General features: G+C 39.1%; 1 protein-coding gene across 1 annotated transcript in view; it reads left to right on the top strand.

Moving 5' to 3' along the window:
- The first annotated feature begins 1,899 nt into the window (after positions 1-1,899).
- Positions 1,900-10,027, top strand: part of KPNA3 (karyopherin alpha 3 (importin alpha 4)) — a 105,775-nt gene continuing 97,647 nt past the window's right edge. Inside the window, exon 1 of the mRNA XM_005863197.2 lies at positions 1,900-1,918. The gene's annotated coding sequence lies outside the window, so the exon portion shown is untranslated. The remainder of the gene's footprint in view (positions 1,919-10,027) is intronic.

Consider the following 10,027-nt stretch of genomic DNA (forward strand, 5'->3'; position numbering starts at 1 on the left):
AGTATTTGAAGTGTCCTGGAAGATTGTAGTAAGACTGCTGAGAGAGAAGGGAGTGCTGGAGATGTGACTAAAGGGTAATCTGGAGTCAGATCTGATCAAATGCCTTTATTGTGGATTTAGGTATAACTAAACTAGACACCATATCTAATTTAGTCTTATCCGTTAGAAATTATATTACATTCAAAACTTATACTATACTGTAGATCCGTGACTAAGTAGTTGAGATTATCAGGCTTGTTTCAAAATAGTGAAATATGCTTTGATGAGATATCATTCCTACTTTTTCATGTATAGCATAGACGAAAGATAAAACATTGTAAATAATACAACAAGCTGATATACAAAAAAAGATGCTAGGTGCAAGAATAAAAGACATATTTTCTAAAGAAAAATAAAAGTGTAGAGTTATACCAAGGAGTTATGAGTGGGGAGAGGTAATTTCATAGTCATTCAATCAAGAATGGCTTCATAGAAGAGAGGTTGGTGACTTTTGTAGGAAATATGCCCTAAACTTGCACAGGGCACATGAGAAATTAGTGAATAAAGATCTGTTGAACTATTAGATAGTTCAGGTGAAAAAAGAAGAGAGTGAAGAGATGAGACCGGTGGTCTGAGAATATGTCTGTGGCAAAGAGTTGCTTAGAAACTTCTTGATGGAGAGATCTGAAGGAATTTATTTTAGAGTAGAAGGTATAATATGATTAGAACAATGGGAAAAGGTGATGCAGTCATATCTAGAATTCTGGAGTGCTGTTATCCTGTATACAATGAGGAATTTTCTAAAAAATTGAGGCGGGGGATGGTCATGGTCATAACATGGAATGAAGATTTGCATCTCATCCTACTGTTTCTCCCGTCTCTTCCTCTTCTGTGTAAAGTGCACAGAAGACCAAGAGAATAAAGATTATCCTGAAATTTACAGGGGAGGGAGTAATTATCACTGATAGCAGTTTGAAACTTGGATAGGGAGAATGGATTTTGTAGCTAAAACTAGGAAACACATAGTGAAAATAATTACTTTTATTTGGTCTGGAATGTGTATTTTAATACCAGACATTTTCATGTAAGGCATTTGGTTCTTAGGCTTTTTTCTTTTTTAAAAAATATTTAAACTTTAAAATATATTTGTAGAAAAGTACACAAAACAAATGTTCCATTTAAGACTAAGTATTCACTTGTAACTCACACATTTAGATAACCACCATCTAGGTCAACTTTTTCTTTCTTGTACCTGTGTATACAAGGATGTGATATTTTCATCAGTAATGATAACTAATAATAATTTTTAAAATCTTAACATTTATTGACTGTTTACAATGCACCTACACCAAGTGCTTTATATGTGTTATTGTGTTTAGTCTTCACAACAATCCTCTGAAGTATATACTATTGTTATTTACATTTAGAAGGAAACTTGAGGCCTGCAATTCTTAAGTAACTAGCCCTAAATCACAGGGTAGTAAGTAGCAGAGCCTAGACTTAAAGTGAAGTAGCATGACACTAAAGTCAGAACTCTTGCTCACTGTGTTAAACTGTCTCTCCACTGAGTGGAGCCTAAGACTTGACCTATGTGAAAGGTAATTTAAGGAGAAAATATGTAAGAAAGTTTGAATATATCACAGAAATTCCAATTTTGGCATTTTAAAACCTTGCTAATAAAAATGTTTGACATCCTATTTATCATTTGATTTATTTGCCTTTTTCTTTTTTCTTTTTACTCTTGCAAACGTTTCTTATTAGTTAGGAGCCAGTTGGTTGGTTTCAGTGAAAAATAGTAACCCATTTTCTTGGGCTTAACACATAAACTTTATCCTATAGTTTCTAATACTAGCTGTATATATATGTATATATTTTCTCATTTGCAGATTCAACTAGCGCTAGCAAACCTGCTTCACTCTCTGGAACCTGTTGGTAGAAGGTACTATCTAATAGTTCAAGCTTAAAACTTTATCCTTGACTCCCTTCCTTCACTTTTCTGTATTAGTCATCTGACGAGCCCTCACATTTTTACATTTATTGCCAACCTTACTACCACTGCCCTAATTTAGGCCCCTGTCATTCTCACTCATAAAAGTGTGATAGTACACCTGGTTTTTTGTCTCTGATATCTTCCTGCCTCAGTGTATCTTGTGGATTGATCTTTCTGAAATCTTTGCGTAATTTTCCTGGTAAGATTATTCCCATTGCATTCAGGATAACATTAAAAGTCCTTAGCATGCCACACATAATTCCACAAAAGGCCCTATTTTTTCTATCTCACCTACCCCTACCACTTTTCCTTATAGCTCCTTTGTGCCAGCCATGATATACTAGTAGTATTTGAGATGGTGAAGTAACCAGCACAGTTTCCTCTCCATGCCTCTGTACATGCTATTCACCTATATACCTTCTTTTGCCATCTCTTTAGTGGGGCTCACTCTGGCAAACTCAGATTCCTTCATATATCTCTGGAACACCAAGATCACAATTCTGCCACATCATACCATTCTAGTTCAAAACTCTTAAGTTCTCCATAGGACCTTTCCTGGTTGACTAATAACATACCTATTACTATTAGTTCCTTTTCTTTTCCTTCTCTCTAATAATTTCCTCAGTAAATTTTCCTTTGCCTCTTCGGGATAAATTGCTGTGATGTACAACAATTTTTTTAAAAGTATGTGGGCACTGTTAAGAAGCTCACTGAGGGTAGGGACTTTGGGCTGTGACTGATGTTAGTCACCAGTATATAAAATTTAATAAATATTCTTTGAGAAGAGAAACTAGATAGTAGACTTGAAAACACTCTACATTTGGGAGTGAAAAGCACACTATTATTCTAAGATATTAATTTTTTGGGTGTTGACTTTATGGCAGTGAGTGATATTGTTGCCAAGCCCTCCTTTGACAGACTTTCCTGCTGTGATGTATTTCTGTAACATGAACCAATTCATACTTGAATGGTTAAGAGGAATGATGTTGGTTAATGCAAAATTCATTTTGGTTCCTATTTGATTCTTACCAGCACATTGATTGTTTAGCACTCCCAACCAAGTAAGAGCGCTTGAACACAAACAATTGAAGTACAGGAACACACAGTTGCACACAGCAAGCCCAGCAGTATGAACACATTGCCCATTCACTCATGTTCTACCTCTTGGCTTCATTTAACCATATGTTCTGTCTAAAGGTGCTTATTGCCGCAGCTGTCTTTTGTATTTTCTCTTATGTATTTTCTCTTTATTCCTGATTTTGCAGAACATGAAAATTTTAGGAATCTATATGCCATATAGCAGGTATACTATGATGTATTAACAGCATATAATCTTTTCTGTTTTTTATATCTCATTGATTACTCTTTTTTAGTTGGTTTTGCCAACTCTTCTTCCTGTGCATTGAGTGTGGGATTCTTGGGATTCTTGTCTGTGACTCCCCTGTAGAGACCGTTTTTCTTGCCCACATTAGCAGCTCCCTTAGTTTTAACCATCATTTCTGGGGGGAGGGAGGAATTTAAATCTGTTTTAATCTGCTGTAAATTAATCACATGAGCATCACATCAGTTTGTCAAGCTCAAAGTGTTTAAAGTTACGTTCTGCTTCTCTTTTTTTTTTCTTTTTTGTTGTTTATGGCATCATTTGCACTGTGAACTGAACTTGAAACTTGAGAGGTTTCTTGGACTCCTTCCTCATCTTCCACATTCAGTCAGATGCTAGTCATGTATCTTGAATCTCTGTGCTGTCTCTGGATTTTGGCCCTGCCTCTGTATTCCACTGCCTCCAGCCTACTTTCAACCTTTATCACCGGGCAGTTTAAAAGTTGCCTCCAAAGTGGTATTTTCTCTCCAATTTATAAGATTTTTCAGTGAGCCTGATACCTGATTATTTCTCCAGAGTCAACTTCCTCCCCTCACCCTCCATACCCCTTTAAGCTCTGGCAACACTGAACTTCTTATATGCTTATATATAATCTGGAATCCTGCCCTCCTCTGCTTGCCAATGCTATTTCTATTCTCAGAGCTATTCTGCTGACTGAATATCCTTCCCTGCCTCTTGTTGCCTGGCTAATTTCCTACCCCTCTTAAATACTCAACTCTGAGAAATCTTTCTGAGTCCCCTTCATTCTCCCAGGTTGAGTTAGGTACCCTTCTTTATTCCTGGAAGAACTCTTGAGTATATCTTTCTCATTATAGTTGTGATAATATGTGTTAATTATGTTTTACCTGTTTCTCCTTCTACATTGTGAGCTTTTTGAAGACAAAAGCTATACATCCTCATTGCTTATTTCCTAGTACAGTGGCTGGAACAAAGTAAGCATTAAAATATATTTTTAATTTTTTTTTATTGACTTCAGAGAGGAAGGGAGAGAGAAATAGAAATATCGATGAGAGAGAATCATTGATCGGCTGCCTCCTGCACACCCCACACTGGGGATTGAGCCCGCAATCCGGGCATGTGCCCTGACCAGTAATTGAATGAGGGCCTCCTGGTTCATAGGTCGACGCTCAACCACTGAGCCATGCCGGTTGGACTAAAATATTTCTTGAATAAATAAATCCATACCAGATATCACCAGCCCAGTAATTTTTCTAAACTATATTTTTGAAGTGACACATTAATCTTTTAGTGCCTTTTCCTACTGCTTCCCAAATCTAGTCTAAACTTCTTATTATGATAGGTAAGGTATTAGATTAAAACACATGGATAGTGAAATAATTTTTAAAATGTTCTTGTTTTTAATCATAAAAATGTTCTAATATATAGAAAAAGTAAGGAGAATAATATATTAGGCCCATATACATATCACTTAGATTTAATAAGTCACAATTTGCTGTATTTGCTTATCATTTGTTCATCTGAATATAGCAGATATGGCATTTTATTTCTGAAGACTTAAGGCTTCTTCTCTAAATTATAAGAATGTGTTCTTGCATAAATATCACATTACCCTGACACAATAATCCTATGTAATAAAAGGCTAGTATGCAAATAGACCGAATGGTGGAACAACTGGCATAACCGAACAACCAAACAACTGGTCGCTATGATGTGTGCTGACCATCAGGGGACGTGTGCGGAACATGGTGGGTGTTGGCTGCAGCAGGATAGTGGAGCAGGTGAGCGGTGGCCAAGGTGGGGCTCCAGTCGCTGTCATCATGGCGAGCTTCTGGTGGTTACTGAAAATTCTTTGCTCCCACGCACCACAGTCCCACCTGGTGCTCGCACCTGCTGCCGGCGCTGGTCCCGCTCACATCCACTGCCAGCACTGGCCCTGTTCACACCCACAGCCAGCGCCAGAGCCACTGCTCATACCCGCTGCTGGTGCCGGCACCAGTCCCGATCACTTGGCACTATTAGTGGGTGCAAGTGGCGGCTGCTGGCCCTGATCACCCATGAAGGCTTCTCTACCTCCCCCTGCTCCTGAGGGGCGATTGGGGCAGCAGCTCGCACGCTCTGACAACACTGGCACCACTCACACCCACTGCTGGCACTGGCCCCAATCACTCCACACTGTCAGTGGGTGCAAGTGGGGCCGGCACCATCAGTGCGTGGGAGCGGCAGCGGCGGTGGGAGCGGGGCTGCCGGAAGACGGGACTGGGGGCCATGGTTGGAGGGCCTGGGCGTGGGCTGGGCAGGGGCATGGAGGATGGGCTGAGACTCGCCCCTGTGCCTACACAGCCTCGCGACCCACAGTTCCTTTCAAGGTGCACGAATTTGTGCACTGGGCCCCTATTTTTTAATAACATCTAATCCAGTCCATATTTAAATTTCTCCAGTTGACCCTTAATTATTATTGTTGGTTTTTTACATTTTGTCTTTAGAAGCATAATTAAACAAGATCAGATCACATTTGTTTATGTTGTTTAATCTAGAACAGGCTCCCATCATTTCTTTCATTGTAAAATACAAAATTTACCGTTTTATGTATTTTAAGGGTACAGTTCTGTGGCATTAAGTACATTCACATTGTTGTGTAACCAGCATCACTTTCCATCTACAGAACTTTTTCATCTTCTCCAACTAAAACTGTTTCCATTAAACAGTAATTGCATTCTTCTTCCCCTTCGCCCCAGGCAGCTTCCCTTCTATTTTTTTTTTTTTGTCTTTATGAATTTAACTACTCTAGGAACCTCATATAAGTGGAATCACATAATATTTGTCTTTTTTTGACTGGCTTATTTCACTTACCATAATGTCTTCCAGGTTCATCCATGTTGTAGCATGTGTCAAAATTTCCTTTTTATGGATGAACTTACTCGATTGCATGTATATACCACATTTTATTTATCTATTCATCCATTGATGGATAATTGGGTTGCTTCCACCTTTTGGCTCCCATTTTTTTTCAAATGCCATCAATTTGTGATGAGGTCAGTGTTCTTATGAAGTTGAATCACATGAAGTTACCATTTTTGAGGTTCAAAACAGGCAAGTATCAGCAATTTCATATGGTTCAACCAAATAGAATGAATGTCCTAATTACTGAATCTGTCTATTTCTTTGTGGTGTGTCTTAACTTGTTTCTCCTATTTCTTATCACCCTCCTGATTTTCTGTATACAGGAGGTTAGTTTTAAAAGCTGGACTATCTTTAGTTAAATACTTCAATTGGTGATGCGGTGTACTTCAGAATATATCCCAATAGTGATGCTAAGATTGATCAGAGGGTTCAGATGATAAAGAATAGTTTAACAGTCATGATGTCATAGTTACTGTATTTGATGGAATGTATTTGAATTATTTGTTGAGATGTGATATAGACAGGCTAACATCTGAAGTGAAAAAGAAAAAGTAACCTGACTTCTTGGTATCCAGTAAAGGAGTTAGAAAATGTAACTTCAAAGTAAATGGCATTCTCTTTCCATGACTGACACAATTCCTAAATTGACTTTTTGTTTTCGTAGTGTAAGATTTGGCTAATATTCTCATTTCCAAGTCTCTATTTCTTTAATTTGAAGGTAAAGCAACATTAAAAATATAAGGAGGATGTAGCTGTACTTCAGGGCAGTTTTGAAAATTTTGTCAGACCCCAACATTAACAGTTGAAATATGATATGCCCAGCCACCATGGCTCAGCGGTTGAGCGTCGACCTAAGAACCAAGAGATAACAGTTTGATTCCCAGTCAGGGCACATTCCTGGGTTTCTGGCTCGATCACCAGTGTGGGGCATACAGGAGGCAGCCAATCAATGATTCTCTCTCATCACTGATGTTTCTATCTCTCCCACTCCCTTCCTCTCTGAAATCAATAAAAATATATTTGAAAAAAAAGTTAAAAATAAATCATGACTATATTTACTTGAAATGTATTCTGAATGGTTGAGTTTTCTGGGTTATAAGTTTACTTGTTTATATAACAAATTTTATTTTGAAACGCCAATGTTTCTGAAAATGTCCTATACATTTCTCTGCCTTCTTAAATAGAATATAATTTAGAAAATAACAATTATATTCTGTTTAAGAAGAGAATCACCATATGCATGTAGATGTTGGTTTTTGCTTTTACTTAAGTCATGCCTTCAGGATTTTAGATTTGTCAGAATTTTGTCCTTAATTTCTATGCTTGTGGAGTTTTTACTCTTCACAGTTTTTTTGCCTGTTCTTCCCTTGATCTTAGTCTGTCAGTGTTCTCTTTGTTACTGTCAGCATGTTTACTTGTAGTAGCTCCTCTCTTTTATTTTAATTTGATGCTTCATGTATCTTAGTATCCTGGATAACAGATTTATTAAACACTTATTTAGCATTTGTTATGTGTCAGGCAGTCATTGTTAATGCCAAAGATTAGAAATATGAATAATATTGTCCTTCCTCTAGGGCAGCGGTTCTCAACCTGTGGGTCGCGACCCCTTTGGCGGTTGAACGACCCTTTCACAGGGGTCACCTAAGACCATCCTGCATATCAGATATTTACATTACGATTCATAACAGTAGCAACATTACAGTTATAAAGTAGCAACGAAAATAATTTTATGGTTGGGTCACAACATGAGGAACTGTTTTTAAAGGGCCAGAAGGTTGAGAACCACTGCTCTAGGGAAATTCATTTAGTGGAAGAGACTGATACCTAAGCATATACTTAGTGTACAGCATAAGTTCTATAATACAGTTATATAATTTGCAGAGTACTATGAGAGATTGGAGAAAGGGAGCAACTAACTGTACCTGGAGAAATTGAGAAAGGTTACACAGATCACACTTGAACTAGGTCTTTTTTAAAATGTATTTTTATTGACTTCAGAGAGGAAGGGAGAGAAAGATAGCAACATCAATGATAGGAATCATTGATTGGCTGCCTCCTGCATGCCCTCTACTGGGAATTGAGCCCCCTCCCGACTCCCCCCAGCATGTTCCCTGACTGGAAATCAAACCGTGACCTTCTGGTTCATAGGTCCATGATCAACCACTGAGCAACACTGGCTGAGCGTCAGCTAGGTCTTGAAGGATGTGTAGGAGTTTGCCAAGACAAAAAGAAAAATAGCATGAATAACAGTAAATATGTCATGGAGTCTTTTTTTTTCCTTTCTTTTTTTAAAAAATATACATTTTTTAATTGATTTCAGAGAAGAAGGGAGAGGGAAAGATAGAAACATCAATGATGAGAGAATCACTGATTGGCTGCCTCCTGCATGCCCCACCATAGGGATCGAGCCTGCAACCCAGGCATATGCCCTGACCGGGAATTGAACCATGACCTCCTGGTTCATAGGGCTCAACCTCTGAGCCACACCGGCTGGGCTGTCATGGAGTCTTAAAGGCATGGTATGTTCAAGCAACAGTTAATATGGTGACATTACATCCGTTCTCACTTCTTTGAGAAACAACATTCTGATTTGGTCTTTGGAAGCTGCTCTTCTGCTATTGGATAACTCTTGGTGGCATTTATTTTATTTTATTGATTTTTAGAGAGAGGAAGAGAGAAAGAGAGACATTGGTGGGTTGCCTTCCACATGCACCCTGACCGGGAATTGAACCGCAACTTGGGTATGTGCTCTGACTGGGAATTGAATCCACCACCTTTTGGTGTATAGGACAGTGCTCCAACCAACTGAGCCACACTGGCCAGGGCACTTGGTGGGATTTTTAATCTTAGTACTCCTGCATCTGGTTAGTTAAGGTGTCTCATCCTTTCTGGATAACACAAATTAGATCAATCAAATGCTGAACCTGCCCTTTTAATCTTGAGTGAGCTAATGCTGGGAACTAAGTGATTCATTCTGGCAGAAGTGCTATAAAGAAATCTTCCATTAATTCCTGATATCTAGAACTGTGGAGTTGCCTTCATCCTGATTTTTTTCATAGAACTGATTCTTTAGCTTTTCCTTTGGTTCTTTGAATTGCTCTATATTCTTCCAAAAAAATCTTCCTGCCCCCCGCCCTTATTTCTTAAATTAATTGAAGTCTGTTTTTATTGTTTGCAACATAACTGAGGTGATTGTCCTGTTTTGCCCACTGGTTTCAGTGTCCAAACCAGGAAATCCTGGGCAAACCTTAACAAGTTGGTCACTCTGCTGTAATTGAAACAGTTTGGGAGTAAAGATAATGAATTTTGGGAACCAAATGTTCACATGGAAATATTCAGTACACAGCTGAAAATAATGTGTATAGAACTAATTTTTTATTTCACTCAGCAGTTATTTGAATTCTGAACTAAGTGTGGGGGTAAAAAGTGAAAATGATAACCAATAATTGTCGAACACTTAATATGTGCAAGGCACTCTGCTTATAAGAATAACTAGAGGCCCGGTGCACAAAAATTTGTGCACTCGGGGGGGAGGGAGTCCCTCAGCCTGGCCTGTGCCCTCTCGCAGTCTGGGACCCTCGGGGGATGACCACCTGCTGGCTTAGGCCTGCTCCCCGGGGGATTGGGCCTAAGCTGGCAATCAGACATCCCTCTGGCAGCCCGGCAGCCCTTGGGGGACGTCCACTTGCCAGCGGGGAGCAGACCTAAGCTGCAGTCAGATATCCTTAGCGCTGCTGAGGAGGCAGGAGAGGCTCCCACCACCATCGCTGTACTGGCAGCCATCAGCCTGGCTTGTGGCTGAGCAGAGCTCCCCC

This window comes from Myotis brandtii, unplaced genomic scaffold, assembly GCF_000412655.1.
Source record: "Myotis brandtii unplaced genomic scaffold, ASM41265v1 scaffold174, whole genome shotgun sequence".
NCBI classification, from domain to species: domain Eukaryota; kingdom Metazoa; phylum Chordata; class Mammalia; order Chiroptera; family Vespertilionidae; genus Myotis; species Myotis brandtii.